Source organism: Cupressus sempervirens, chromosome 9 (genome assembly GCF_028749045.1).
Source record: "Cupressus sempervirens isolate cs-2001-9-10 chromosome 9, ASM2874904v1, whole genome shotgun sequence".
NCBI classification, from domain to species: Eukaryota; Viridiplantae; Streptophyta; class Pinopsida; order Cupressales; family Cupressaceae; genus Cupressus; species Cupressus sempervirens.
The window spans coordinates 147,094,090-147,121,340 of record NC_143126.1 but is presented as its reverse complement, the minus strand read 5'-3'; the positions used below and the strand labels follow the sequence as shown (position 1 = coordinate 147,121,340).

The 27,251-nt window shown below is 32.3% G+C and overlaps 1 pseudogene; it reads left to right on the top strand.

Annotated features, from left to right (window-relative positions):
• The window catches only part of LOC149537943 (putative disease resistance protein At5g47280), a 176,057-nt pseudogene extending 151,710 nt beyond the window's left edge, over positions 1-24,347 (top strand).
• Positions 24,348-27,251: the final 2,904 nt, after the last annotated feature.

Sequence of the window (27,251 nt, the reverse complement as noted above, 5' to 3'; positions counted from 1 at the left end):
AACAACCTATCTCATCTTCAAGAGATCACATTCCATTTGGATTTGGCACAATGATCTTACTCGATGCCAAAACTCACAGTGTGCCTTAGTTCATAGGTGCACCACAGCGTAACTTTGAAACCACTGATCTTGGCATCAAATCGTTAGCTCCATTAGCTTTGGATGGGGGGTGAACCCTAGTGACAACCTTGTTTTGACCATAGAGATCATCCATCATCTATGGCCACCCCATACTGAGGAGTCTCTAAGATGCTGTAAGTGCATTTCAAGGTCAATATTTTGAGGGTTGTAACTTAGAGCTCATGAGGGCTATCAATGAACTGTCAAATGCTACAAGATGGTGATGCTAAGGCCTAAAATAACCTATCTCATTTTTGGGACATCACCTTCCATTTGGATTCTGCATAGTGATCTCGCTTGATGCCAAAACTCGCAATGTGCCTCAGTTCATAGGTGCATCACAACATAACTTTGAAATTGCTGATCTTGGCATCAAATCGTCAATGCCATTAGCTCTAGATGTGTGAGAGAACCCTAGTGACATCCTTGTTTTAGCCACAGAGATCATCCATCATCCACGGCCACCCCATACTGAGGAGTCTCCAAGGTGCTCTAAGTGTATTTTGAGGTCGATCTTTTGAGGGTCATAACTCGGAGCTCATGAGGGCTATCGATGAACCGTCAAATGCTATAGGACAATGATGTTAAGGCCTAAAATAACCTATCTCATTTTTGAGAGATAGTAACAAAGTGAAAAAGGTTTGATCCAACCAAGTCTCTTAAGTTGGGATATTTTAAGGTTATGTTGAAATTGAAAAGTTGTAGTATGAGGATAGTAACAAAGTAAAGTGCTAGTTATCAAAGATTATGAGTCTAGGAATGAGTTTGTGGTTGGGAATGGAATCCATGGTTGAGGAGTGGAGTCCTTAACTATATTGAGATTAGATTTGAAGCCAAGCATTAGTTTCAAGGTTGAAGGTGGAGTTTAAAATCATATTTGGGGTTATCTGAACCTTGTGTAGGAGGTTAACAAGTGTGTTTATGTCATGATAGCACTTCAAATTAAACATTGCATCCAAATTTGATAATAAAGGTTGTTAAAATTTTATTCAAAAATTATTTCATTTGAATCGAATATAACAAACATAATCAAAATTAATAATATTCCATAAACATGAACAATATACATGATCCACGATAAATTGAACAATACAAGATACTAAGTTAATATGTATATCATTGTGCACATAAATAAAAAAAAAATATATCAAAATACATGTATTCATAGACAAAATTTTACACAAATATATATCAAAGATCATGTATCCATAGACAAAGTACTCAAATATATATTAATATACATAGATCCATATACAAAATGTGGCTAATCATGCCATTAGAATGCATATAATATCAATGTTTCTATAAACAATGTGGCATATGCCATCTCAAAATGTCTCATGACACATCCTACAACAACTATACTATCCTAGGGTGCTGGTGGATGATCAAAATGCAGCCTCTTGCTACACTAAGTGGATCTGATGCCTCTTACATAAACAAAAAAGAAAAACCCAAAGTTAGACTACTAAATTTATATGATTCTTTGTATCTAACATTGAATTACTCAAATGCATAATGATCATTTTTGTAACAAAAATTTATACTATTAAAATTTCATAATAAATACCTCTCTCGTTGTCCTCCTATGTCAGTCAAGAGTCCTCTTGTATGCCCTCAGTAATGCTTGTACCTCACTAATTGTGGGTTGTGTATGTTCAAATATGTTTGTCAGATGAATCGACAACTTAAACTATAACATTATAATTTTATAGCATGGTAAATTTATAACATATTTAATCATGAATTCAAACTACAACTTACTATTGTAGACTCCTCCTCAGGATAGAGTGGTTGCATCATCAAATCTACATAACTCTCCCGTCGAACCTCATGTGCACTAGGAGTCTCCTATGAGATACAAAATAGTAGTTGTTAATATCACATAAATTAGTTTTGAATTTATTTATGAAGATAAGGAAAATAAAAAATAAATGATACTTATATATACCGTGGGGCTCTCGATGCAAATGGAAATGCCTGAGCGTCTACAGCACAAAATCTGAACGGGCTCATCGCCAGTAGCCACGCCCTATATACAATAAAGAATGTAATTAAATTTCATTACCACAAACATTTTACATCATTATATGTTCTTCACAAACCCTTCAATTCAGTGAGATTTTCATTTATCAAATCCTCAATTCGAGGAGGGATTTGAGGGGGTAGAGGATCATTTGGTGGACGACTTTGTGGGGGCACTGGATCATTTGGTGTGGGGTTACGAGGAATATTATTCCTTTCCTCAGTGTCATCATTTTGAGCAACCATTCCTATTAATTTGCAAAACATATTATATATTAAAAAAAGGTTAATTTTAACAATTTCTATCAAAAAAACCCTAAATTCAACTAAAACTAACAAATTCATGATAAAATATATTGAATTTATATTAAAATTGATTAAAAAACAAAAAAAAAACATGATATCATATATCCGATATAGAATCTGATATCCGAGCACGAACACAATAAAACTCTGTGAAAATGAGCCCGTGGGTTGTGTGTGTGTTTTTTTATACCTACTGATAGATATCGGGTATTCGATATTATATCGGATATCCAATATAATATCAGATATCTAATAAAATATTGGATATCCGATATTGCCACATCACCCCATAGTTTGAAACACCCTGCGGGTTAAGTAGTATTTTACATTATATTACTATATATTATAGTTTATATTATAATATATTACTATTATATTACTATATTATATTATATAATATATTATACTATTATAATATAATAATAATATTATTATATGATATAATATTATTATATTATACTATTATATTATATTATATAATATCTTATACTATTATATTATATTATAATATTATATTATATTATATTATACTATTATATTATATCATATTATAATATAATACTATATTATATTATATTATAATATTATACTAAATTATATTATATTATACTATTATATATTTTACTCGTATTAATATTTGTGAATGATTTTTGAAATATAAAAATATTAATCTTCATAAATAATATAATATATATTTATTATTTTATAATTATATAATGTAATAACTAATTTATTATTTCACATATATTTCTATATATTTTTAAGTGTTATCGGGTATCTGATATAATATCAAATATTTGATAATATCGAGTATCCAATATCAAATTGGATATCTAATAAGGCTTGGGCCTTAATTTCCAGGTTTGGTACTTGGATAGGTGAAAAAAAGTTAGAGCAAATTTTGAAGTGCTTTTAGACGTCTTCAAACTCTATTTTTTTCACATCGCCACTTTTTGGCACACCATGATCCTACACATACCCTGGTGTAGGGTTGCACATGGGTGAACTTCCTTAATGCATGATTGGTGGTTGTCCAAAAGAACTTCAACCTCTCCTGATCTGGTCTATGGTCAACCCACTAGAGGTTCATTTTCTAGTGGTGTGTACTGGGTGGTGGCCACCCAATTTTTTCTCTATTCTCTAATGCAGGCCCATGGCCTTGGGGTTGACCACTTCTTTTGCAAGAAGAAAGTCACTGAAGTGAAATCCAATGTTCCTTGGGGTGAATCTAGGCACCCTCTGATTCACCCCCATTGTGCAACTAAGGAGAAGGGTAGGTCTTGTAATGCCTTGCTAGGGAACCGAACTCAATGGTGTAGAACAAGGATGACCATACAAGGCCTAAAAAGGTGTCCTCCCAATAGAACTAGGATAACCATTAAATTATAAGAAAAATCTACTAGGTATAGATAATCCTCACAAAGAGTATGTCAGCCCATAACATACATCCTCAACATATCCTGCAGAACCTTATTCACTCTCTCGGTTTAACATCTATCTCTAGGTGATATGTTGAGATGAAGTTCAACTATGCTCCAAGATCATGCTGCAAGGATGTCCAAATTGTAAATGTGAATATAGGATCCCTATCTGAAATGATCTTTTAGGGAATACCATGCAATCTCACAATATGATGCATAGACATTGGCTACTGAAGCTATTGTGTAGGATGATCTTATCGATGAGAAGTGTGCCACCTTAGTCAAGCAGTCAATGATGACCATGATAGCATCATGTCGATGAGAAATCATAGGTAATCCCACAAATCTAAATAAGAAAACTTATTTGTAAAATAAAGTACGGATTCAAACTTAAGGATTAAAGTCTCAAATTCACATCACTTGATGAATTTGAAAGGCTAAAAAACTCAGATACTTTTCCTATAATCTAGGACAATTGGCTTAGGTTTAGGATTTGGACTCAAGAACTATCTCCCCTCTTTACCATTGAGATATTATGATAGGGCACACCCATCCTAGCAATTCAGGGAAGCCGATGCCTAGTACCTACAATCTGCATAAAATCTAAACATGTACACACACACACACACAAACACACACACACACACACACACACACACACACACACACACACACACACACACACACACATAAACAAAACATGCAATGGAAGGAAGTGGTGCATCACATAGATCTTGACTAGTAGGTGATTACTATTCCCTCCCTCAACTATGTCATAAATGTCAAACATAAAGTAAAATATACATGTACACCACACACATGCAAGTATGGGGTAACCATAAAAACACTATATAAATCATCCATCTATCTATCATCCTAAAACAACTAAAATCATTGTATGAACATATGAAGCATCATCATTGAAAATAAATATGAACACATAAAATAATAGACTATTAAGTAGCTCATCAATAAATAATAAAGTATGAAATAAAATCAAATCAAATCAAGTAACCAAGTACTACTAAATCACAACACAACCATAAAGTTGACCTAAAAGAATTCGACAATATCATATGAAAAGTAAACTAGGGGTAGACACTACATCCACCCTCTAGACTTAGGATTACTCTTGGAAGCCTGTAAAAAAGTAGAGATATAAATCTTGTAATCCAAATGCATCCTCCCATGTAGATGATGACTCATTAGTAGGGTTATTGGACCCTTGTTGTATGGTTCAACCCCTGAGGGTCAAATCCTCCTATTCAAGAATGCAAGTTGGCTCCAAAGCTAGTTGTCCATCCTCCACCTATAATACTTTCCAATCAAGAACATGTATCACATCAGGAATATATTGTCTAAGAATAGAAACATGGAAAACATCATGCACATGAGCTAAGCTAGGCAAAAATGCAAGATGATAGCCAAGAACCTTTCATCTCAAGAATCTCAAATGACACCACAAAATGAGTTGCTAGCTTTGAACCCTTTCCATAAAGGATTGGACTCTTCCATAGACACTCTCAAGAAAAATTTCTCACCCAATGCAAACTTATTATCCATCATGTGAGCATTCATGTACTTCTTTTTCCTATCTTGTGTTGGATACACATGCTCACAAATGTGCACTACCTATTGCTCCATATCTCGAACCATCTTAGGACCCAATAGGATACAATCCTCTAAACTATCCCTCTTAGGTGGCTTGTCTAGAATCTCATTGGGAAAATATGAACATACTCTTGTATGATAGGGTGATCTAGGGTGTTCCCTTCAGGTTCTTCCTCCTCAAGTTCACTCACAGTAATGGCGAACACCTAAAGACCCTTGGAGATCATGCACTTTAGCTACATAGAAGAGATCATCCAAAGGGATTTGGGTCTTTGGATGCCTACAATATCATAGTCCTTACCTTGGTCATCCTTGCACTAAATAGTCTTCCTCCTACAGTCAATGCTAGTTCTATTTGAACCAAGCCATTCCATACCCAACACTACGTCATATGAACCAAGTGGAATAACTCAAAGGTCTATTAAAGTAATGAAACCTCCTAGGTTCAACACACACTACTACATATGAAATTAAAATAAATTAATTAATAAAAGAAAAAGCTTTTATGTGTTCGTAAAACCAAAACCCTAGGTTGAGAAATTATTTAATAGGGAATTGGAGTTCATTTCTCCACACATAGGTTTGGAGGAGAAAATTTTAGAAAGGGTTTCAAGAGATAGGAATTCTTGAAATCTCTGATCATTCATCTGGTTAGCATCAGATTGATGTAGGAATTTTGTTGAGATTATCACGATAGATTACTTTGAATCTTTCCTCTATCTTCTTTGTGTTTGTTTGTGGATCTTGTTTTAAGAGATCAATTTTAGTAGTGAAACCCTTGTTTAAGAAATTGTCATTCTTTGTATTGAATGTCTATGAAAGAAAAATAATTTTAAAAAAAGAGAATCCCCATTGAAAAGATTTGAATTGATGAAAATTAGTTTATGGGTAGGGTTTGGTAACCCAGAAAAGTTCATTTTTTCTATAAATTTAACTAGTTACAAATAATTTCCCTATCAGATCTCAGATGGAGAAGTTTTTAAAAATATATTTATATAAAAATTACTACAATAATTTTTTATTATTGTAGTAATGTTTATATTATAAGGGGGATTTTTTTTGGTTTTAAATAAAATTATATGAAAACAAATATTTATATTTTTTAAGGGAGGTGGGACCACCAGCCCTCATCCCGCCTTTCCTCTTCCCTTATCAATGGCCTTTTTAAGGTCTGCGCATGGCAAACCTACTGCTATGATAGCAAGGCTACTGTGACAATGCCTTACTCCTAGTGGTAAGGCATTTACAATAAGTGAGTTGTATTTTTTATAGTTTTTTTTATTAATTAAACTTTTAATAGATATTTTAATTTATTAAAATAATATTTATTTATTTATTTATTTATATTTATATGTTATATATTAAAAAAATTAAATAAAATATTATTGTTATTAATTATTAATAATTTTTATTAATTAGTGTTAAAATATATTTTGAATTGTTAAAAGGAGTTTAATTAAACTTTATAAATTTTTGTATATATAGTATTTTAAAAAATTAAGAGTTTTACTAAAGATAGGTTCTTTAAAACTACAACAATAGGGAATTTTATTATGATCATCTAATTCTAGAAGAGACATTTATTGGGAAGACTTTTGCAAATGAAACTTGAATTTGATGTAAAACACTTTTTTTAATGAAAACTACATCAAAAAATTTAAGGTTGATTAATTACACTTGTTTTATATGCCTTTGGGATTTTGTGTTCTATCTTGTGATGGGGTTTGGGATAATCCTAGTTTGACCAATTAGGTATGCTTACTAGAGGCTCAGGAAGCATTTGATTTGTGATGTATGTATGTTATTTGGTCATGATCTTTTAATTTCCAACCATTGTGATGCATTCATGTATTTCTATGATGAGTTTTTTTATCATTTATTTGTTAGTGTCTTCTAGTTGCTTTTATAGGACTAAGGTGAATAGTGTGATTTCCTTAGTGTAACCTATGAGGCTTTAATCAATGTATATATTGTGTTTTCTAGTTTCTTGTATAATAATGATGTGGTCATTGTAACCTTATGATATTTTACGTTATGAGCTTAGGGTAGGTTATCTTTATGTATGTTGGGAAGTGGCTTACGATGGAGGTTTGAGCCCTAAAGAAGCTGCCTGGGTAACCCATTGTAGGTTGTATTAATAAGTGACAACATTTCATTAAATGAGTTTTAAAAAATTAACAAGAATTTTATATTACCTCGCACATGCCTCGAGTGCTAGTATAGGCTAGGATGGGAGTAGAGATGATGCTCGGTTATGACCTTGCCTCATTAGTATGCCTTATCTGTAAGAAAGGATATTGATGCCACATAGAATCACTAGGGAGGTGGAATCTAGAGAGGCTTCTAGGATAACCTTAGATTTTACTCATGCGATGACACTTTTCCACTTACATAGCAAGTTTCCTACATGTGTTTTTTGCCTCTAGGTTTAGATGTTATGTGTGAAATTGGTACCTATTAAGATAGATTGCTATCAGGATTTCCTTGACATAGATTTTGGTTATAACTCTTGGATTGTTATCTATAAGGGACTTGAGATTATCTCCTCAACAAGGTGGAGTGGGCCATTTAGTTTCCATCACATCGGATAGTAATGTTTCTTATACCATTGAGATCCAATAGCTAGATGTCATCGCTGGATGTACTTGATCTATTCTTCTAATGTTGTGATTTTTTTCTTTGGTCATAGTCTAATGTACTTGATTATTGGAGATATTATGAGATTTTTTACCTTATCATGATGTATATTCTTTTAGCATTCCATACCCTATGACTTGTACAGAGGTTGATTATGCATTTTGGTTACACCATCTGGCATCTTATGTACTTGCATATTATTCCATATCATTCTATATCTTAATAAAATCTTATGTATGTGATTCAACATCATGGAACCCTTAAGAGATGTAATTTTTAATGTATTTCTTATGTATATATGTGAGTTATTGCTTCCTCTATGTTATCTCTTGTTGTTTTAATATTTCAAAAAAAAATTTAGCAAACTTAGTGACTCAGGTTGGGGTGGTGAGTGGAACTAGATGTTGATTGCTCTAGGGTGGATATTTCATTGTTGGAAGATTGGATTAAGCCATTCAGAATGGAAAGAGGCCATGAGAAGAAGTCTAAGTCGATTTAGAGTAAAGCCTTCACAAATTTCTCTTGGCAGGATGCTGCAAATTGGTTCAAAGAATGAAAGTGTCATTCTTTCATTTGTTTGATCACATCTTGGCCATTATGTCTTGTGAAACTGATGTAAAATCTTAGTCTATAGTAGGTTTTTTGTGGTGTCATGGGGTTTTTTGGATGGATCCTGTATGGATGATGGCCTTGAGACAATCTACTCTTGTAATATCTATTTTAAATATCAATTTTATAAGAAACTATTATATATATATATTAGAAAGGTTCTAAATATATTTAGATTTATTATGCGGTTCCATAGGTTCTTGTATGTGGTTACACATTTTGAAAATATATCTATCAAAACATTTAGAAAATATTAGACAAAATCTATCTTGATTAAGGACATCACCATGCTTTGTCTTTGCTTTGATGGACATCCATACATCTAGAACTTGTTTTGAAAACTCCAATTTGGACATAAGCAAAGAAGATGTTGCAAAAGGTTGTAGAATTTGGCTTCAAACCAAACACTTGCATTCTCTTGAAATTTTTTTAACACTTCACGCTTAAATCACCAATTATACTGAGTGCATATCCACTCTAGATAACAAATTATAAAATGAAAATAAGAAAAGGGACATTACAATCTCATGGAATTTTATAGAATTTTATACAAAAGACTCCTCAACCTTTCCCAACATTCCTATGAATCTTTGAATTGAAGTTATACAAGGGGGAATAATAAATGTCCATCAAAAGAAAATTTATAATTGGAAGTTTATCAAATGTTGTACTTGCAAGTTCCACTTCTACTCTCCAAAACTTTACACAAAATTAAATCAAAAATCAAAATTAATTTTTTGATAGATGTTAAACTTTTGACTACCTTGATATGCATTTATGCACTACCCTAATAGGCGTGTACGCAAAATATGGAAACCTACAGAAAGTGCATGTATTATTTGATAAAGTACCTCAACAAGATGTGGTCTCATGAGCTACAATTATTGTTGGATATTCACAAAATGGGTTTTTTGATATAACCATTGAGGGTTATTTGATCCCATGCCTATATAATTCTCCTGGATGGATCACCATCATGTGATCCCATGCCTACACATGTATCAAAATCACTCAATAGGTCTATGTCCTCCCCTCCCTATATAAAATCTAATTGATCTTATGGTACATGTGTGCTAGTATAGAAGAACCCCATGCCATATTCCTTAGCCTCCCTATAAGATCCATCGCTACTCTATCCCATCCATACAAGAAGCCCCTCTAGCTTCTATCTTTGATCAAGGTTTGTGCAATGAATGATCACACAATGCATACCATTGGGTACTGATCTCCATAATCTACTATAAGCTTGTCCCATCCTATGTACCTATCAAAGATAATCACATCTCTGAATATCCCTTGTGGTGCCACTCATCCATGTCTAGGGATATGATGTAGTAAACTTGTGACATATAAGCTCATTTCAACACCCATATCAAAAGATGATGGGAAAGATGACTAATGACTATGCTTAATTTTACACATCGGGTCACTAGCACATGACACTTGTAGGATGTGATACACATCCTCAAGTGTGATTTTTTCCTCCCTTGTGGGTAGATGAAAGATGTTATGCTCATTATACCCCCTCTCAACCAATAATATCAACAAACCATGGTTTTCTCAAATATGGAGCGACCACAACAAACTATCAAAACCCATGGATCTAAGTGTAGCTCTCTCAACATCATCTTGTCAGGGAACAAGTATGATTCTAACTATTTTAGGTGTCTTGATATTAAGGGTTAGGAAAATCTCTTGCATCGAAAAAAAATGCAAAAATGTCAGCACCTCTCAGAGGAGAATTAGAATGAAACTAGGTACATCATAACTCAGCTGCTCAAGAAAGAGAATAATACACAAACATGACGTTTAATGGAAAAATAACATAATAGTCTCGAGGTAACTGAACAGGTATCATACAATAATTTTTTGTATAGTCATGTGATCCTTTCCTCCTATGCGATAAATTACACATTGTCGCACAATAGATGGGTGAGTCTAGAATGATAGAGATTTTAATGTGTGTATGATAGAATTTCAATACTACAAGTATCGCACATTAGATTTCATGACTAGTACGATACTTTCTAAATTATTTCATGATATTTTTCATAAACCTATCAAAACTAAGAAAAATGTGCCAAAATACTCATAAAATCACTCAATGTGATCAAGGTGTTGAATACTTATCTGTGATCCATACTATAGAGGTTTGTTGTGGAACTAGTTGTACTTGAATCATTTCCTATGGGTCAAAACTCCTTGTTGGGCAATCACTTTCCCTCTCTAATGCTCTAATCTCTCAAAATCAAGAAAGACAAATGATTTGTAAATGACCCCTTGGTCCCCTTTTTATATCCTTTTGACCATTTTTTGACCTAAATTCTAAACTTTTTGGATGTGCATAAAAATTGCACCCCTAGCTAATTTTGATGTCCTAGATCCATTATTGGGATTGAAATCAAAATATGGGTTCATCTTGATGGTCAAAATGAAATTTTAGAATTCTTCCTTCTTCTACGTAGTTGGCTGATCATTTGAGGCCTAATCTTCAAATCTAGTTGGGGCATCATCACTTCTTCATTTCTTCATCATTTCTACTCTTTAGCACTCTTCTCTTTCATCTCATTTCATATTTCTTCTCACTTTGACCTAATTATCATGCTTGGTCAAACTACATAATTTCTTCACTTATTAGTGGTCATTCTTTGGTCTAAATCAGTTATTTGTCATTGAAGACCTTACTTTATCTCTATTTGATCATATCTAGATCATTTTTGTCTCTCCTCTATTCCATTTCAATTTCAATTCCAAGGGGGTAGGAATATTCCATCATTGCTAAAAAAATATTTCCTACTTTTATATCTATTTCTTAGGAGCATATGCCTAACCTTTCTATTTTCTCTTGATCTATTTGCTCACTTTTCTTTGTATATTATCATATTGCTTTCTACTAGTGGCCAGTTCAGTCACTAACTAACTGTGCATTCAGGATTTTCTATCTCTATGTGCTTCATTCTTTAGAGTCAAATATATCTACCTATTGCTTGCTTGGTTTCTTCATTCTTTAGCATAATGTGTTCCTAGATCGATAACACAATAGTCAAAGAGAGGAAAATGTAATCACCCAAAATGGTTATCTAGACTATGTGTCCCCCCTTCTAGCATTTTGGCATAGTTTATCAATTTCTTATTCTTGATCAAATCCTCAAAAAAAACTATTTATTAGATTATAAGCTATTGTTTGACCACTTTATCCTAAGTATTTTATTTAATTGAAATAACTTACTCCCTTTTAATTAAATAAAAAATCCCTACTTTCTGCTTATCTTAAGTGCACATATGTAAAACATTATTCCCATGTTTAAAAAATCAAAGAAAGGTTTTTTGTCTCATATGAGAGACAAAAGTCAACCCTTGATTGTGATTGGTTGAAACTCTTGTGCACATAGATCATTAAACCTGCATCCTCCACCCTTGATTAGATCTCTCTTTCCTCATGATCTCTATCATCTTGTTCTCTTTAAAATGGAGAGCTCTCTCTTCATTCTCATGTCTCATGCTTTGTGCTAACATTATGCTATAGTATTTCTAGGTACCTCTTGGAGCCTTTGGAGAACTTGTGACACCATTTTCATCTGCATTTGTATTTCATATTAGCATTACAGCATATTTACATTAGCTTAGTTCCTTTTCATGTTTAAGATCAATTCTTCTAGCTTAAATAGGAGGATTGATAACACTCTCATACTTTTTAGTTTAGCTTGTATTTGATATTCATTTAGCTTAGTTTGTTTTTGCATTGCATTGCATGTTGATTTTTGGATACTAGCATTGTTTCTCTTATCTTCAAATCTCTCATTCTATTGTGTACCTTGCAAGGGACAGCATAACTAGGCTCATTTGAGAGCCACAACACTTCTAATTGCACATTTTGCATGTCATAGATAGGGAGCTCTAAGTTGTTATTTAAGGTTCTTAAGTTATTGGATGCCTTGGATAGAATGTCTTGAAGAAGTGTAGCCTTTTTTATATAAAAAGTCAAATTGTTTTGGCTTTCAATTATAAATTAATACAATTGCATAACATTCAATTGTTTTTGACAAATCAATGTAATTGACAAAGTACTCCATCTATTCAAAAAAATTAACTATTTAAAGAAACTTTTAAATTTAGATGTATACCCATTAAACTAATTTTGCTATAATCCACTTTCATATCATATTGTGATCCACTTGACAAATACCAATAAATATGAAAGAATTTTGTTCCACAAACAATTTCCATGTATTATTTTAACATGTATAAATTATTTCTACTTCATATTCGTATATATAATGGTCAAATATTTTAATAGTCTATTTTACAACTAAATAGACAAAATACATCTAAATGACCACAACTTTTTATGTAGAAGCTCATCCTATGATTAATTCAAGGATAGAAACTTAGGCCATCCTTCTACTAGAGATTAAATTTTTTTTACCAATGTGAGAAATTGATAACTTGTCATTCAACCCATAATTAAAAAGTCATTTCTTTGGATTCAATATTCGGCACCAAATTTTCCTTTGTAACTCAATTGGACAAAATAAAACATGGATAGTCACCATAGTCAATTGGAAAGTGACATGATGTCCACCCTTTAATCTCCCACACTTCTTTGAATTTACATTTATTTGGCTCCATTGTAGTAATTGTTTAACTTGAAGATGTTGATCATTTTTATTGAATATAAGATGATCCTTTTCTTGCCATTTTTGGGTTGGTGTAGCTTCCAAATCCTATGCCACTTGTAAATCCTTCCATTTTCTAGACTTGGCTTGGTATTTTATAGTTGAGGATAGTGCGAGGGGAGATGTTCTGCACCATTCGAGGATTATGGTCTCCTAGGCCCCCATCTTAGTCATTACGAGAAATACGCCTATCTAGTATTTGAGCATTGCAAAAAATGGGTCCCTTATCCTACAAGTAGTTTGATAGGCGTTGCCATGAGTATAATTTTCTATATCTTCTCATAAAAATCAATCTCCATTTTCTTCACATAGCTAACTCTAGCATCACTTGGAAACTCCTCAAGCTCCCCACATTTGTTCATATTTATTTCTACAAGTTGCTGACAATATTTTGAATTCTTTACAAAGAGAAATGACTTGTGTTTACTTTCATTGGAATTTACTTAGCATCTGTGGTTTTAATTTTCCAACCTCCATTTTGTTTACATCAAATGTTGTCCAAGAGGCTAAATTTTTGACTAAGGAGTTAGACCACTAGATTGGGTATGAAAATCCTATCACTATATTTGTGGCTATACTGTGTTTAGAAGGATCTAAGTAAGCTGTTATGATTTCTAAGAGAAGAAATGCTCAAAATTACAAATTGAGAATAGATTAATATGCCATTAAAGAGATGTTATTGCAGGGGGCTGGATCTTTCAAATAAATTATAGATATGTTATTTTCCTTGCCTATTTCTAACTATACTCTAGTAAGGTTTGGTGCCTTTTCCACCATGATTGTTAACTTCTTTTGTGTCTATGAAGAAAATAGTATTAGGAAGAATAAGAATGTCTAGAGTCTTCTAGATGGGAGAAAATTAGTTCCTAAACCTAAACGAGTTCTTTATTGTCCATATCTCTAGTTTACTTAAGCTAAAATTTGGGCATACAATCATTAATTCTTTTATTAATTATTATCATGCAACCTAGGTTTTCCCTTTTAGGGTGTTGATCTCCTTTATAAGGTTTGATCTCTTTGTAATAATTCATCCATATAATTGTAATTTTTCTTTTTGCACATGAAGAATGTGTCATTTGTGGATCTACGAATTCCATCCTCCATAGTTTTGCTTCTTTCTTTTTGTGATAAGTCTTTGCATCTAGGTGATTCTTGGGAGCTATGGGGTTGATCTTTCATCAACTTCAACATGGTATCAAAGCTCCAGATCTTCATGCCCCTATTTTGTTTGTGAGAGATTTGGCATCAATTTCCAGATTTCTAGCTTTCAAAGGATTTTGAATTGGATTTGGGGAGGACCAATTTTTTGGAGCACTTTGAGCCCAAAAAAACATCACTGTTGAGCTCAAAGCACTCAAAAACCCCTATTTCCATATAAAATATGTCCAATTTGGATGCCATTGAAATCTAAGGCAAAACATTTTTAGCCTAAAGTTGTTCAACCGTGGCTCAAAGATTGAGGCAATGATTTTTCATTTTATTCAAAAAGTTATAAAAGACAAATTTTGCAAAAACTTTTATGGTTTTTGTAAAACATTTTTAATAAAAACACATGATGGAAGGTTTTTTGGGATTTGAATTGTAAGTCTATCAAAAAATGTGGTGACTGTGGTAGATTTTGCAATGAAGGTGTTGTGGAAATAGAGTGGTACATTCTAAAGGATTGTATGACATACGAGGGCATTTGTAGCCAACACAAAGAAATGTTAAAAGTGAACAACATAAAAGACCTTTTCGAAGGACCAAGACACTTCAAGGGGGGCATTTTACTTTTGCAGATTCACAACAAAAGAGATAGGATAGAGAAATTGCATTAGAATGACTAGGAGTTCTATGTGGGTCCCTTACACTTATGGCCTTGTGGACATCATTAAAAATCTTTCATTCATTCAATGAACGGTGCTTAGATCCTCACATATTTTGGGAGCAGATTCCAATATTTGAGCATGGTCGGTTCATGATTGTACTCCATATGTTTTGGGAGATTGGCCCACATTTTTTGGCCATGCATGCATTTTTTGGTGGCCCTTGTTTGTTGTAGTGGAGTCACCATGTGGCCATTTTTAACGCCCTATGCTCCATGTAGGTTCTCTCCACTTCTACTCTAGGCTTCTTTTTCATTTTGATTGGCTTTTTCCTCTAGATATGGTGACTTCCATTGTTTCACATATAGATTAGCACATTAAGTGCATTTATCAATGCATGTTGACTTTTTCCCAACTTGTTCTATGTCTTTTCCAACTCTCTTTTCGGTGGAGGGGACCACTTGCTTGGGAACTATGCATGTTTTTGGAGTGATTAGAGTTTGTTTTTCTTAATTGGAGTTTGCTCCATTATCAACCCATGAAGTTGTGATTGGGTTCTTCCCACATATGTCGTTTAATGTGCAGCTCTGATAGATATGACCTACATCAGATCCTATCTCCATCCTCCATTAATTAAGACCACAATAGAGATTATTTGCACCTACATCGACATTCTTTTGGTCATTTTGCCAAGCTTCCCACTCTACCTTATTTCTTTTGGCTCATAGATTTAGCCTTTTTCACTTAGTTTTTGATATTGATGGAGCTTTTTGGTAGTGGTTTGTGTGTTCTTGGTGGCTTATTTCTGGAGTATCCATCGATGGTTTGGATCCTTTATGAACATAAGAAAATTCACCTACTAGTTGGGCTTTTTCCAAAAGCAAAGACTCTGTACATGCATGACATTTTTTGGGTGTTTTTTTGGTAGTTTATTTTCTCATTGATTTCACTTTTTCCATGTGCATGTCTATAGTCACATGATTTTTTTTTTGCATGCTACATGCACTCCAAAGCCTTCCTTTGGGCCCATAAATTCTAGTCTTTGACTCCACCTTGGACCCAAAGTTTGGGGAAGGAGTGATATTTTTCTTCAGTACATGTGGGGTGGTCTTCAACCTTTGAAGGGGTATTTGAAAAACTTCCCGCATGCAATCCAATGGCCACTAGAAGTTTATTCTGTCTCCCCACCACATGATTTTACTAAAGAAAATTAATTTCAGGCATCCATGGAATTATATTTTTCCATCACATTTATTGGCACATGTGGAAATTTTTTCATGGCTACTAGATTTGTTTCTCAGGTACCAGCTCTTTTATCTACAACAATTTTTATAACATCTTTGTTTTGTTTTTGGCGACCAAATATTTTTTCTAGTAGAGGTCACTTTTTTTTCCTTGACGACCATTTGATTGTTAAAATTATGCTAGTCACTTGCTGACGTCAGTATTGCATCAAAATTTTAGTTTTTCTTTAGGCTTTGTTTGTACCTACCTTTCATTTTTTGTTCATATCGGCATATAGACTTCATTTTCTACAAACAAGATATCAACGAAAAGTTGGTTCTGAGTCTGTCAAAGCAGTATAGGTTTTTTTTTCAATTTTGAAGCTTTTTTATGGAATTTTTTGCTATAAAAGTTAGGGGTTCTTTTTTACACTCCTGGAGACATATCTTGACCATTCGACTCAGATTTGAGAATTATTTATAACATTCAAAAGGTCTTTTTGAGCTCTCTCCAATGATACTAGTTGTTTTTATACATTATGCTCTAGGCATATTCTATTCAGTCTTTTGCATTTTTGCATTCTAATAGATATCTTGGTTGTTTCAAGGCTAGGGATCAATTTTATTGCTTCTAATGATTCATCATGGGCCATACTATTTATTGTATCATCCTTATGTCTCTTATGGTCTTTGTAGACATCTATCGTATGCATTCTTGCAAACACATTGAGATAAAGTGTCATAATCCATCAAAAAAATTGTTTAAATTGTTTTTCCTTATTTTGCCTTCTGATCTGAGTAGTGTCTTCTAAGGAATCCCATTAAAATTATTGTATTCTTTGGATTCTTTATATCTTGTGCCTTATTGTACATGCACTACTCTAATTAAAGTACCATAGGGGTTGATGCTTTTCCTTTGTTTGTCATTTTCCTTTGTTGAGTGATTGTCCCTTCTATGAAATTAGCCTCATGATGTATCTAATATTGAACACATCAATACACACATATGTACTCTTTTGTGCATCTTGATCATGGTTCCTTGACATGCAATTATTTTGGCCTACTTTTCCATCTATCTATCACCTCACCATTTTTTGCATTAGGGGGGGTCTATCTATTGGTTCTTATGCTTGCTTAGTTTGATGGAGTGAGCTATGTATTTAGTTTTTTTACTATGTACTAGGCAAATGTAGCTACTGGGTACCTATGAATTTCGGTCAGATGGATCCTTTACCATATAGACACTCTTCTTTTTGTTCCTACTATGGATGCAATCTTCCTTGTTTGAATATTGATCATTTCTTCAGGCTTTGGTTTTTTAAGCCATTTGTATCTTTGAGTTTAATTGTTTGCCTCCCAATTCAAGTCATGTCTTCTCATGAGAGCACTCACATAGATTATTTTCTTCTCTACTTGGTCAAGTTCTATTTTAGTGGAGGTTCTTCAGATCAATAGTTACTTTTGATAGAGCTTTGTAGCTTCTACATGCTCTAGTGCTATTCTTCATGATCATCTTTTGTTCCTATCTTTTGGGGCATTCCCTAGTTTGGAGGCTTCTTTAGTCCTTCACTAGTTCTTTTCAGCATTATTTTCATCTCTTTTTATAGTAGGGTTTTTCCCATGAATTTTTGTCTATTTCTTTTCCTTTTAGAGATTTGGTTGTGCTTCGGTACCTCATCAGGCCTTGTTGTCAAGACCCAAACTTACTTTTAGTAGTAGTTTCTAGGTTTTTAGGTACTCCCTAAGTTTATCTTGTAGGGGGTTTTAGAGTAATAAAATATTTTCTCATCACTTAAATCATATTGATTTAATTATTAAGTCACTTATTATCTCTAGTTTACTTAAGCTAAACTTTGGGCATATAATAATTCATTCTTTTATTAATTATTATCATGCAACCTAGATTTTACCTTTTAGGGTTTTGATCTCCTTTATAAGGATTGATCTCTTTGTAATAACTCATTCATTCAGTCAATATAATTACAATTTGCTTTTTTGTACATGAAGAATGTCTCATCTATGGATCTAAAAATTCCAGCCTCCATAGCTTTTGCTGCTCTCCTTTTAGTGACAAATGTTTGCATGCAGTTGATTCTTGCAAGCTATGGGGTTGATCTTTCATCAACTTCAATAGTTCCAATCTAATTCCACACATTTCCTAATAAATTGGTGGACTATATCTCCATCTTCTCATGCAATCATCCATGTGTAGAGTCACTCAGTATAAAATTTAATTTAGTCTTGTCACTTAAAATTGTAGAAGTTGTAAATGCCCTCTATAAATAGAGGCATTGTAATTCCTCACACTTTTTAATAAAAAAAGTTTTTACTCCAATCTTTTCTAGAAATATCTTCTCTTATGTTGCTGTGAAATATTATTTTATATTTCATTTTTTGACATGGTATTAGAAACTTGTTTAACTAGAAATAGATTTCTCAAGTTATTTGTTTATAGGGCTTCTATATTGTTGGAGTAATATTTGTTTGAATTTTCTTTTGTGGCTAACATGGGCTTTACAAATGAGGCATGGCCTCTATTTGATGGAAGTGGTTTTGTAGATTGGAATATTGGAGTCAATAATGTGTTAAGGGAAAAGGCTTTATAGAGGATTATGAGTAGGGATATTAAAGAACCTCAAACTGATAGAGAAAAAGAATTATGGAAGAGCAAGTTGGAGCAAGCTAGAGGTATTATTGGTAAAGCTTTAAGCCTCAATCTTAATAGAAGGTTTGTTGATTTTGATGATCCTATAGAGTTGTGGGATAATTTAGAAAAAGATGCAGATATTGCTAGCACATTTAGTATAGAAGAAATATTGGCGAACTTAGGTCCATCTTATTTTGAAAAAATTATTGATTATTTCAATGAAGTTACTTTTTTAAATTCTCAATTTCAGAAAATAGGTAGTGAGTATGCAAAAAAAGACTTCTAGTTGACTGCAATGGTTGAAAGCAAGCTCCCCTTGGTCATATAAGGTATTTAAGGGATCAAGGAAAAGGAATATTCAACTGAATCCTAATGCTCCGCAACAAACATTTGATCAATTTTGTAAGTCTATTTTAGATGATGATTAACTTATTAAAGAATGATATATTAAGAAAAATCATGCATATGCAGCTAAAATTAAAGTATGCAGAAATGATGGAAAGAACAAAAATGATGGAAAGAAGAATTGGAAAGGATATAGAAAATTTAAAAACAATAAGTTTCTAATGATTTTCCTAGAAATGATAGTGCAGAAATACAGGCTGGAAGAAAACCCATTATTTGTAGGTATTGTTGTGGTGAAAATCACATAAAGATATTTTGTTTGAAAAGAAAGGACAATTAAAGGATACACTTCAAACCCAAACAAGAAAGGATAAATGATGAAAAGAAGGAAAGACATAGCTTTTTAGCCATCTTCGAAAAAAGGCAAGAGAGAACAAGAAGGTAATTGCTACACCTAAAATTAAATGTAATGTTACTGGGGTTTTTTTTCATTAGATTCTATTAAAGAGTGGATTTTAGATATAGGGGTATCATTATACATGACTTGAGATATATCTTGATTTATTGATTTTCATAAAGGGAATAATTCAAATCAAGAAATTACTATTGGAAATAAAATGAAACTTTCGGTTCTAGGGACGGGAACTGTTAATGTAACAAATGAGTCTTTGAAAAATATTTTATTGCTTGAAGGATTAGGGGTGAATCTTATTTCATTATACAAAAATAGTTCAAGCTATATATGAGTTTTTTGTTACTACTGATCAAGTAATTATTAGAGATAAAAAGGACCTAAGAAATATAATTGTTATCAGTATAGTTGATCTTGAAGAGGGTCTGTTTAAATTTGTGGAATTTGTTGATGATGAATTTACACACTTTCATTCATATATTTCTCAAGTTGATTATATGTCAAAAATTTGGTATGCTAGACTTGAACATATAAATCATAGGAAATTATAAGATATGGTTAAAATTGATGTGGTTAGAGGACTAACACAAATTTCACCATCCTAAGGAATTTGTAAAGGATGTGTGCTAAGTAAACATCACATAGATCCTTTTGACTTAGGTAAAGCATGGAGAACTAATCACTCATTAAAACTCATTCATAGTGAGTTATGTGAACTAGGCTATCCTTCACTTTAGGTGCCATGTATCTTCTCACTTTTACTGATGATTGTAGCAGGAGAGTATGGGTTTATTTCATTGAAAGAAGAATGAAGTACTTGAGGTTTTTGAAAATTTTAAGGATTTTTTTGAGAATTATAGTGGGGAAATGATTAAAATCTTAAGAAGGGATAATTGGGGTGAATATTGTAACTATGCATTTGAGTCATTTTGTGAAAGTTGTGGCATTAAAGTACAAAGATCCTGGCTCCTTATAGTCCTCAACAAAATGGGGTGGCTGAAATAATGAATAGATCTCTTTTAGAAATGGCTCATTCTATGTTGCACTTTAAAATTTTATATAATAAATTTTGGGGTTTTGCTATTTTCTATGCTGCATATATATTGTGAATAGAATCCCCACCAAAGCCCTCATGAATATCACCCCTAAAGAAGCTTGGAGTAGTAGAAAGTCTCACATTGGTTATTTTAAAATATTAGGGTGTATTTCTTGGACGCATATTCCTAATGAAAAAAGGAAAAAGTTGGAAGCAAAGAGTCACAAGTGTTTGTTTATGGGTTATACTAAAGAATCAAAGGTTTATTTATTATATGGTTTGACAACAAACAAGGTATTTTTTAGTAGAGATCTAAATTTTGACAAGCATTCACAATTTACCACCACCTCCTCTCCTTTCACAATAATAAATCCTTCTCAAATAATAGAAAGAAATGAAGACTATATTGATGAATCCTATGAAGAATGCATTATTGATACTAATGAAACAACTAATGCTTGTGATCAACCATTATCTATAGGGAGTGATGATGAAGAAGATGTTTTTGCAGCTAGACAAAAGACAAGGAGTATTGAATAACTATATGGGCAAGGCTCAAAGATCTAAGGGAGGAGTGGTAGTGCTCTCATGGCCAAAGAATTAGAAGTAAATGATCCAAAATCATATGGAGAATTTAGAGGAAAGAAAGAATGTGAGCAAGCCATGAAGGAAGAATATAATGCATTAATGGAAAATAAAACATGGGAACTTGTATCCCAACCAAGAGGTAAGAACGTTATTGGTTGCAAGTGGGTTTATGAAACAAGATTTAAATCAAATGGTGATATCGAAAAATTCAAGGCTAGATCGATTTTTAAAAGATATAATAAAAAAGAGGGTGTTGATTACGAAGAAAAATTTGGTATTATCATTAAAATGAATACAATTAGGGTGAATATATCTTTGGGTGGCATGTTTATCAAATGGATGTCAAAAATGATTTTTTTTTAAATGGAGACTTGTGAAGAAATATATATGGATCAACCCCTAGGTTTTGTAGATCAACAACATCCTAATCATGTTTCCAGATTAAATAAGTCACTTTATGGACTTAAGAAAACACCAAGAGCATGGAATGAGAAGATCGATAGTTATTTTCAACTTCATGGATTTAAAAAATGTAAATCAGACCCAAATCTCTATGTGAAGAAAGTACAAAATTAAATTATTATTGTCTCATTTTACATTTTTGATCTACTCATAGTTGGACCAAATATTGGGCTAATCAATGACTTAAAATCAAATCTCCAAGGAACTTTTTGTATGAGTGATTTGGGTGAACTAAGTTATTTTCTTGGCTTACAAGTTAGTAGGCTTAATGATGGGTTATTTGTCTCTTAAAAAAAATGCTTTGGATCTTTTAGAGAAATTTAAAATACAAGAATGTAAGCCATCTCCTACTCCTTTCTAATTTGAAGTTAAGCTTACTAAGGAATGTACGTCGGAGAAAGTAGATCCTACATTATATAGACAATTTATTGGTAGCTTGATATATCTAACTCATTCTAGACCATATATTTGTTTTGCTATAAAAATGGTATCTATATTTATGCAGGAACCTAAAGAAAGTCATTGTTCAAAGAGGATTTTGCGATATATTCATGGAATCATTTACTATGGAATACATTATAGCTTCAAGGCCTCAACTTCTTTGATTTGCATTACACATTTAGAATGGGGTGGCGATATTGATGACAAAAAATCTACTAGAGGCTATGTTTTTCAATTTGGATCAAGTCCACTTATATGAAGCAGCAAAGAAAAAGAAACTACATCACTATCTTCATGTGAAGAAGAATATAGATTAGCAAAGGAAGCAGGAAGAGGCAGTTTGAATTCAACATCTTTTATTTGAGCTTGGCTTTGTACAAAGTTTTACTACTACTTTGTATTGTGACAATCAAAGTGTTATACATGTTGCAAATAATCTTGTTTTCCATGCTAAAACAAAGCACATTGAGATTGATGTTCACTATATCAAGGATCTTGTTAAAGAAAATATTGTTAACCTCCAACTTTGCTTAAGTGAACCTCAAAAAACTACCATATTTACTAAGACTATGCTTGAGGCTAAATTTTTGAAGTTAGGAGATATGTTGGGCATGATTGAGACGAACATTAAGAGGCAGGGAATAAGATTGTCTAAAGTCTTTTACATGGGAGAAAATTAGTTCCTAAACTAATTTTGTATCGTCCACATTTGCAGTAGGACTACAATAGTAGTTGATGACTCCATTAAAATACTATTAGTTACAAATTAATTCCACACATTTCCTAATAATTGATGGACTATAGATGAGTGCATGGATGGATATTGTGTTTCCCAACATGATGTATTGAGAGAATTGGCCCTATTTATGGTGGAACAGGACTATGAGGTTCATTTTACTAGGCTCTTTATGCCTCAAAGGCAATCTCAACTCTCCCAAGAGTGGCAAATAGAAGGAGGCCATATGTTTAGAGGTCAGATTGTTTCTATTCACACAGGTAACTGCTACATCGAATCTTTATTATTGTGATTCTCAATATATTTTAAATTATCGTCTAGATTTTTTAAAACAAAATTCTTTATAGCATATAATTAGAAAAAGAGGGGTAAAAATGTATTAAGACAGAAATGGTTACAACAAAAAGAGCTCAACAAGGAACTCTGTCCATATAATTGACTTCCATCATTGTTGAGAATTTACAGAGACAATGAAAGACACACAATGGCCAATAATGGATTTTCCTGTGGCAGAAGCTTTGGTTTTATATTTCAGTGCAACTAAATATTGCATTCCTACATTCTTGGACACCATGAAAAGGCTCAAAGTTCTGATAATCCATAATGATAATTCAAAACCAGCCAAGCTTTGTGGACTGGGTGGTTTCCAAGGACCTACTCAGCTTAAATCTTTGTATCTTGAAAGGCTGATAGTTCCTCCTCTAAATGAGGACTGCAAAGGTTTGAAGAGTTTGGAGAAAATGTCTCTGCTTTTATGTGCAGGGCTTGGCAAGCATACAATTTTCAACTTTCCTGTGCTTTCAGAAATGAATGTGGACTACTGCATTGATCTTGAAGAGTTGCCAGCAGGACTCTGTTCTTCAGTTTCCCTGAAAACATTGTCAGTAACTCATTGCCATCGCCTTGCAAAGCTACCTGATGAGATAGATAAGCTTGAATCAGTTAAGGAAATAAGATTGTGTGAATCTCTAGATGTGGAATCTCTGCCTCCTTCAATCTCCGGTCTAAGAAAATTGGAATGCCTGGACATCTCATCGTGCATGGGTTTGAAGGTGACAAAGCAGGGACGCGGTGAATTGAAGTAAACTCTTGAAGCAGTAGCCGAACTGCCATCCCTTAAAAGGGTAATTTGTGATAAGAGGAATGAGTGGCTGTTCAAAAGGAGCTCTAGGACTAATCTTAAAATTCAGATTGTGGAGGAGGAAGAACCCAATCTGGACTGGCTGGATTTGTATCACTCAAATTAGAGATGTAAACTCCAAGCTTGAAAGCATCGTTCTCCTCCAAACGCAGTCTTTTAATAAAACTCCTTGACATCTCATCCTGCATACATTCTTCAAAAATGGTGATTTGTAATACGAAGAATGAGTGGCTGTTCCAAAGAAGCTCAACTACTTATCTTAAAGTTCAAGCTGTTGAGGTTACACTGGAGAAAGCGGATATAGGAAGCTAGCTTTTAGAGAGATACAATATGATGTTTTTATCATTTTATAGTTCAAGAATATTATTTTAATAATGATTAGATTGTTTGGGTAGTTTAAAAATAATAAATTAGTAATTATACCGTAGTGCAAGAGATAATTGATTAGGTATGAAAATTCAATAACAACCCCTTTAAGGTCAATGGATACGGGGCAATTTATATGCACCTATATTAAGTGTTAAATAGTCTAAAGGATTTATATGCACCTGTATCAAGTGCCAATAGTCTCAAGTGCCCGCCTCCCTAGGAGGTAAACTAACGTAATCATTGAGATGCCATTTTTTAAATTTGACTTGCCAAGCAATCAATAGCATAAAAGTATTTTTTGAATGTTTCAAAAATGTTATATAGTTCCAATGTAATAACTACTAATTATTTAAAATATCATTGGATGTAAGAGAAAATTAATTTTCACATTTATTTTCATCCTTCGAATTATTAAATGAATTGCCACCTGCTTAATCCTTCAAATGAGGTACATATTATATTTATATTGTATAAAAATCAAAATGTAATTCTTCACATTTTTCCTTAATCTTTTGCCAACAACAATAATAATGTGCCTGTGTCCCATTGTGGGGCAAATGAATAACCCTCTTTAGAAAATAATTTGAAATTTACAATATCATTATTCATTTCTTTACGTAATTAATTTTTTATGTGACATAAGTTAGTTTAAGTTAGTTATAATGTAGATGCATTAAGGATTCAATTGATTTCAATGATTTTTATATTATAAATTTGAATTTGATAATGTCAATTTTTTAAAGATGTTTTTTATATAAATTATATTTATATTTTGTAATTTTTAATAATATTTTTTTAACAATTATTGGTTTTTTAATTATTATTATTTTTCTTTTATAGATACAAGATAGTAAATGTTTTCATTAGATTTTAATAGTTTCATTTTATCATTTCAATTTGTTTTAACATATAGAATTTAATCATCAATAAATGTTTTGATATACTTGTCTATATCAAAATTTTGTGTCTATACATACTAATGTCACATTGTTTTTGCACAATGTTCTACAAAAATTCATAAGAAATTATTATATATTATCATGGAGCAAATTTAAAGATAACACAATTTCCTTTTCTAGATTTGTTAAATCGAGATAGTGATATCACAATTTGGCTCCTTGTGGAAAATATCCCATACTTATCAAATATTTAACATACAAAATTAAAGAGTAATACTAGAAGCATTTCAGTTAACACATTCACACACACTATCACAACTCTACAACTATTAAGCATTTGACAAGAACTATGACACTTTGTGTCTCTTGTTTAGTATATGAAGCTAAATGTCACTACAAAAATGATATTGTGTGTAATGAAGGTCTTAATGGATACATAGTACATTTACATATATTTACTTAAAATATATATTTTTATATTTGAATTTATTCTTTCAAATGGGACATCTTTGAAATGTACAAGGAATTAAATATATAATCATTATATATATAAAAAACTTCTTTCGTAGTCATTTCTCTCTACCTCCATTGTTTCATCTTAAGTTTCTTTTTCTTATGTATTCATATTATTTGAGTTATGTGAAAGTTCCTCTAATTAGATGTACTTTAATAATGTTTAAATAATTTGATTGCACTTTAAGTAGTGTGTGCTTCATATAATAATCTTACGTAAGTACTTAGTTCATGACATTTAAATGTTTCAAGTATACAAGCACATCCATATGGAGATGCATGGACCAATTATAATAATGCTATTAGAAAATTAAATTGTTTCTAATCAACATGCATGCCCTTTTCATCTTTTTAGAGACTAGTGCAGAGGCACCTAAATTTCAAGAAGACAAAGATATAAAAGCTAGAGAAGCCATTTGTAATAAATTGTCAAAGGAGGTCTTAATATGATAAATAATGTAAAAATATTTATTTAATTGGTGAATGGATCTATTAGCATCTATCTAAAGTCATTTGAGTCATAATTTTGTTCTAGGTTGGGTTTGTATGAAAGTTGTAATGTAAAAAAATGCATAAATGCATAAAACGTTGTCAAGAAAGCAAAAGGGTCAAAAGAATGTGAAGGGTTAGTTTAAAGGGTGGTTTGGAAGTTATAACCAACTAAAAAATCTATAAAAATGGATGTAAGGTCGAACCAAAGCATTAATGAAAGGAAGAGATACATTTTGAAACAAATTTGGTAATATCCTAAGTTGTTATTTTGATTGGTTTTCAGTTTTAGTGTTGGTTCCAGGTCTTGTACGACCATATACAGCTTGGAAACCATGTAAATCTTGTATATTTGGATAGAGTAGTGAATAATATTTCTTTTGGTTTTGGTTTGAATTTATTTCATCTAGAAATGAAGAAGTTATGCACATTTTGGTGAAAGTTAGTATTTGCAGATTTGAGAATTTCAGGAAATAGTCATGTTGCAGCATTTGGTATGGACAAATCTTGATGAATAAATACCTCTAAGAATATTAATTGGAAAGATACATGAGTTAAATTTCATTTCCTTTTGGTTTGGGTTGTTTTTATAAAGATTTGTGAAAGTTATGGGCATTTGAGTGAAAACTGATTTTTAACAATCTGCATTGGAGTTGCAAACAATGATTTAAGCTTGGAAAATGATTTGTGAATGGTAAAAATAAATGACTTACATATTTGGAAACTAGATTCGTTAATAG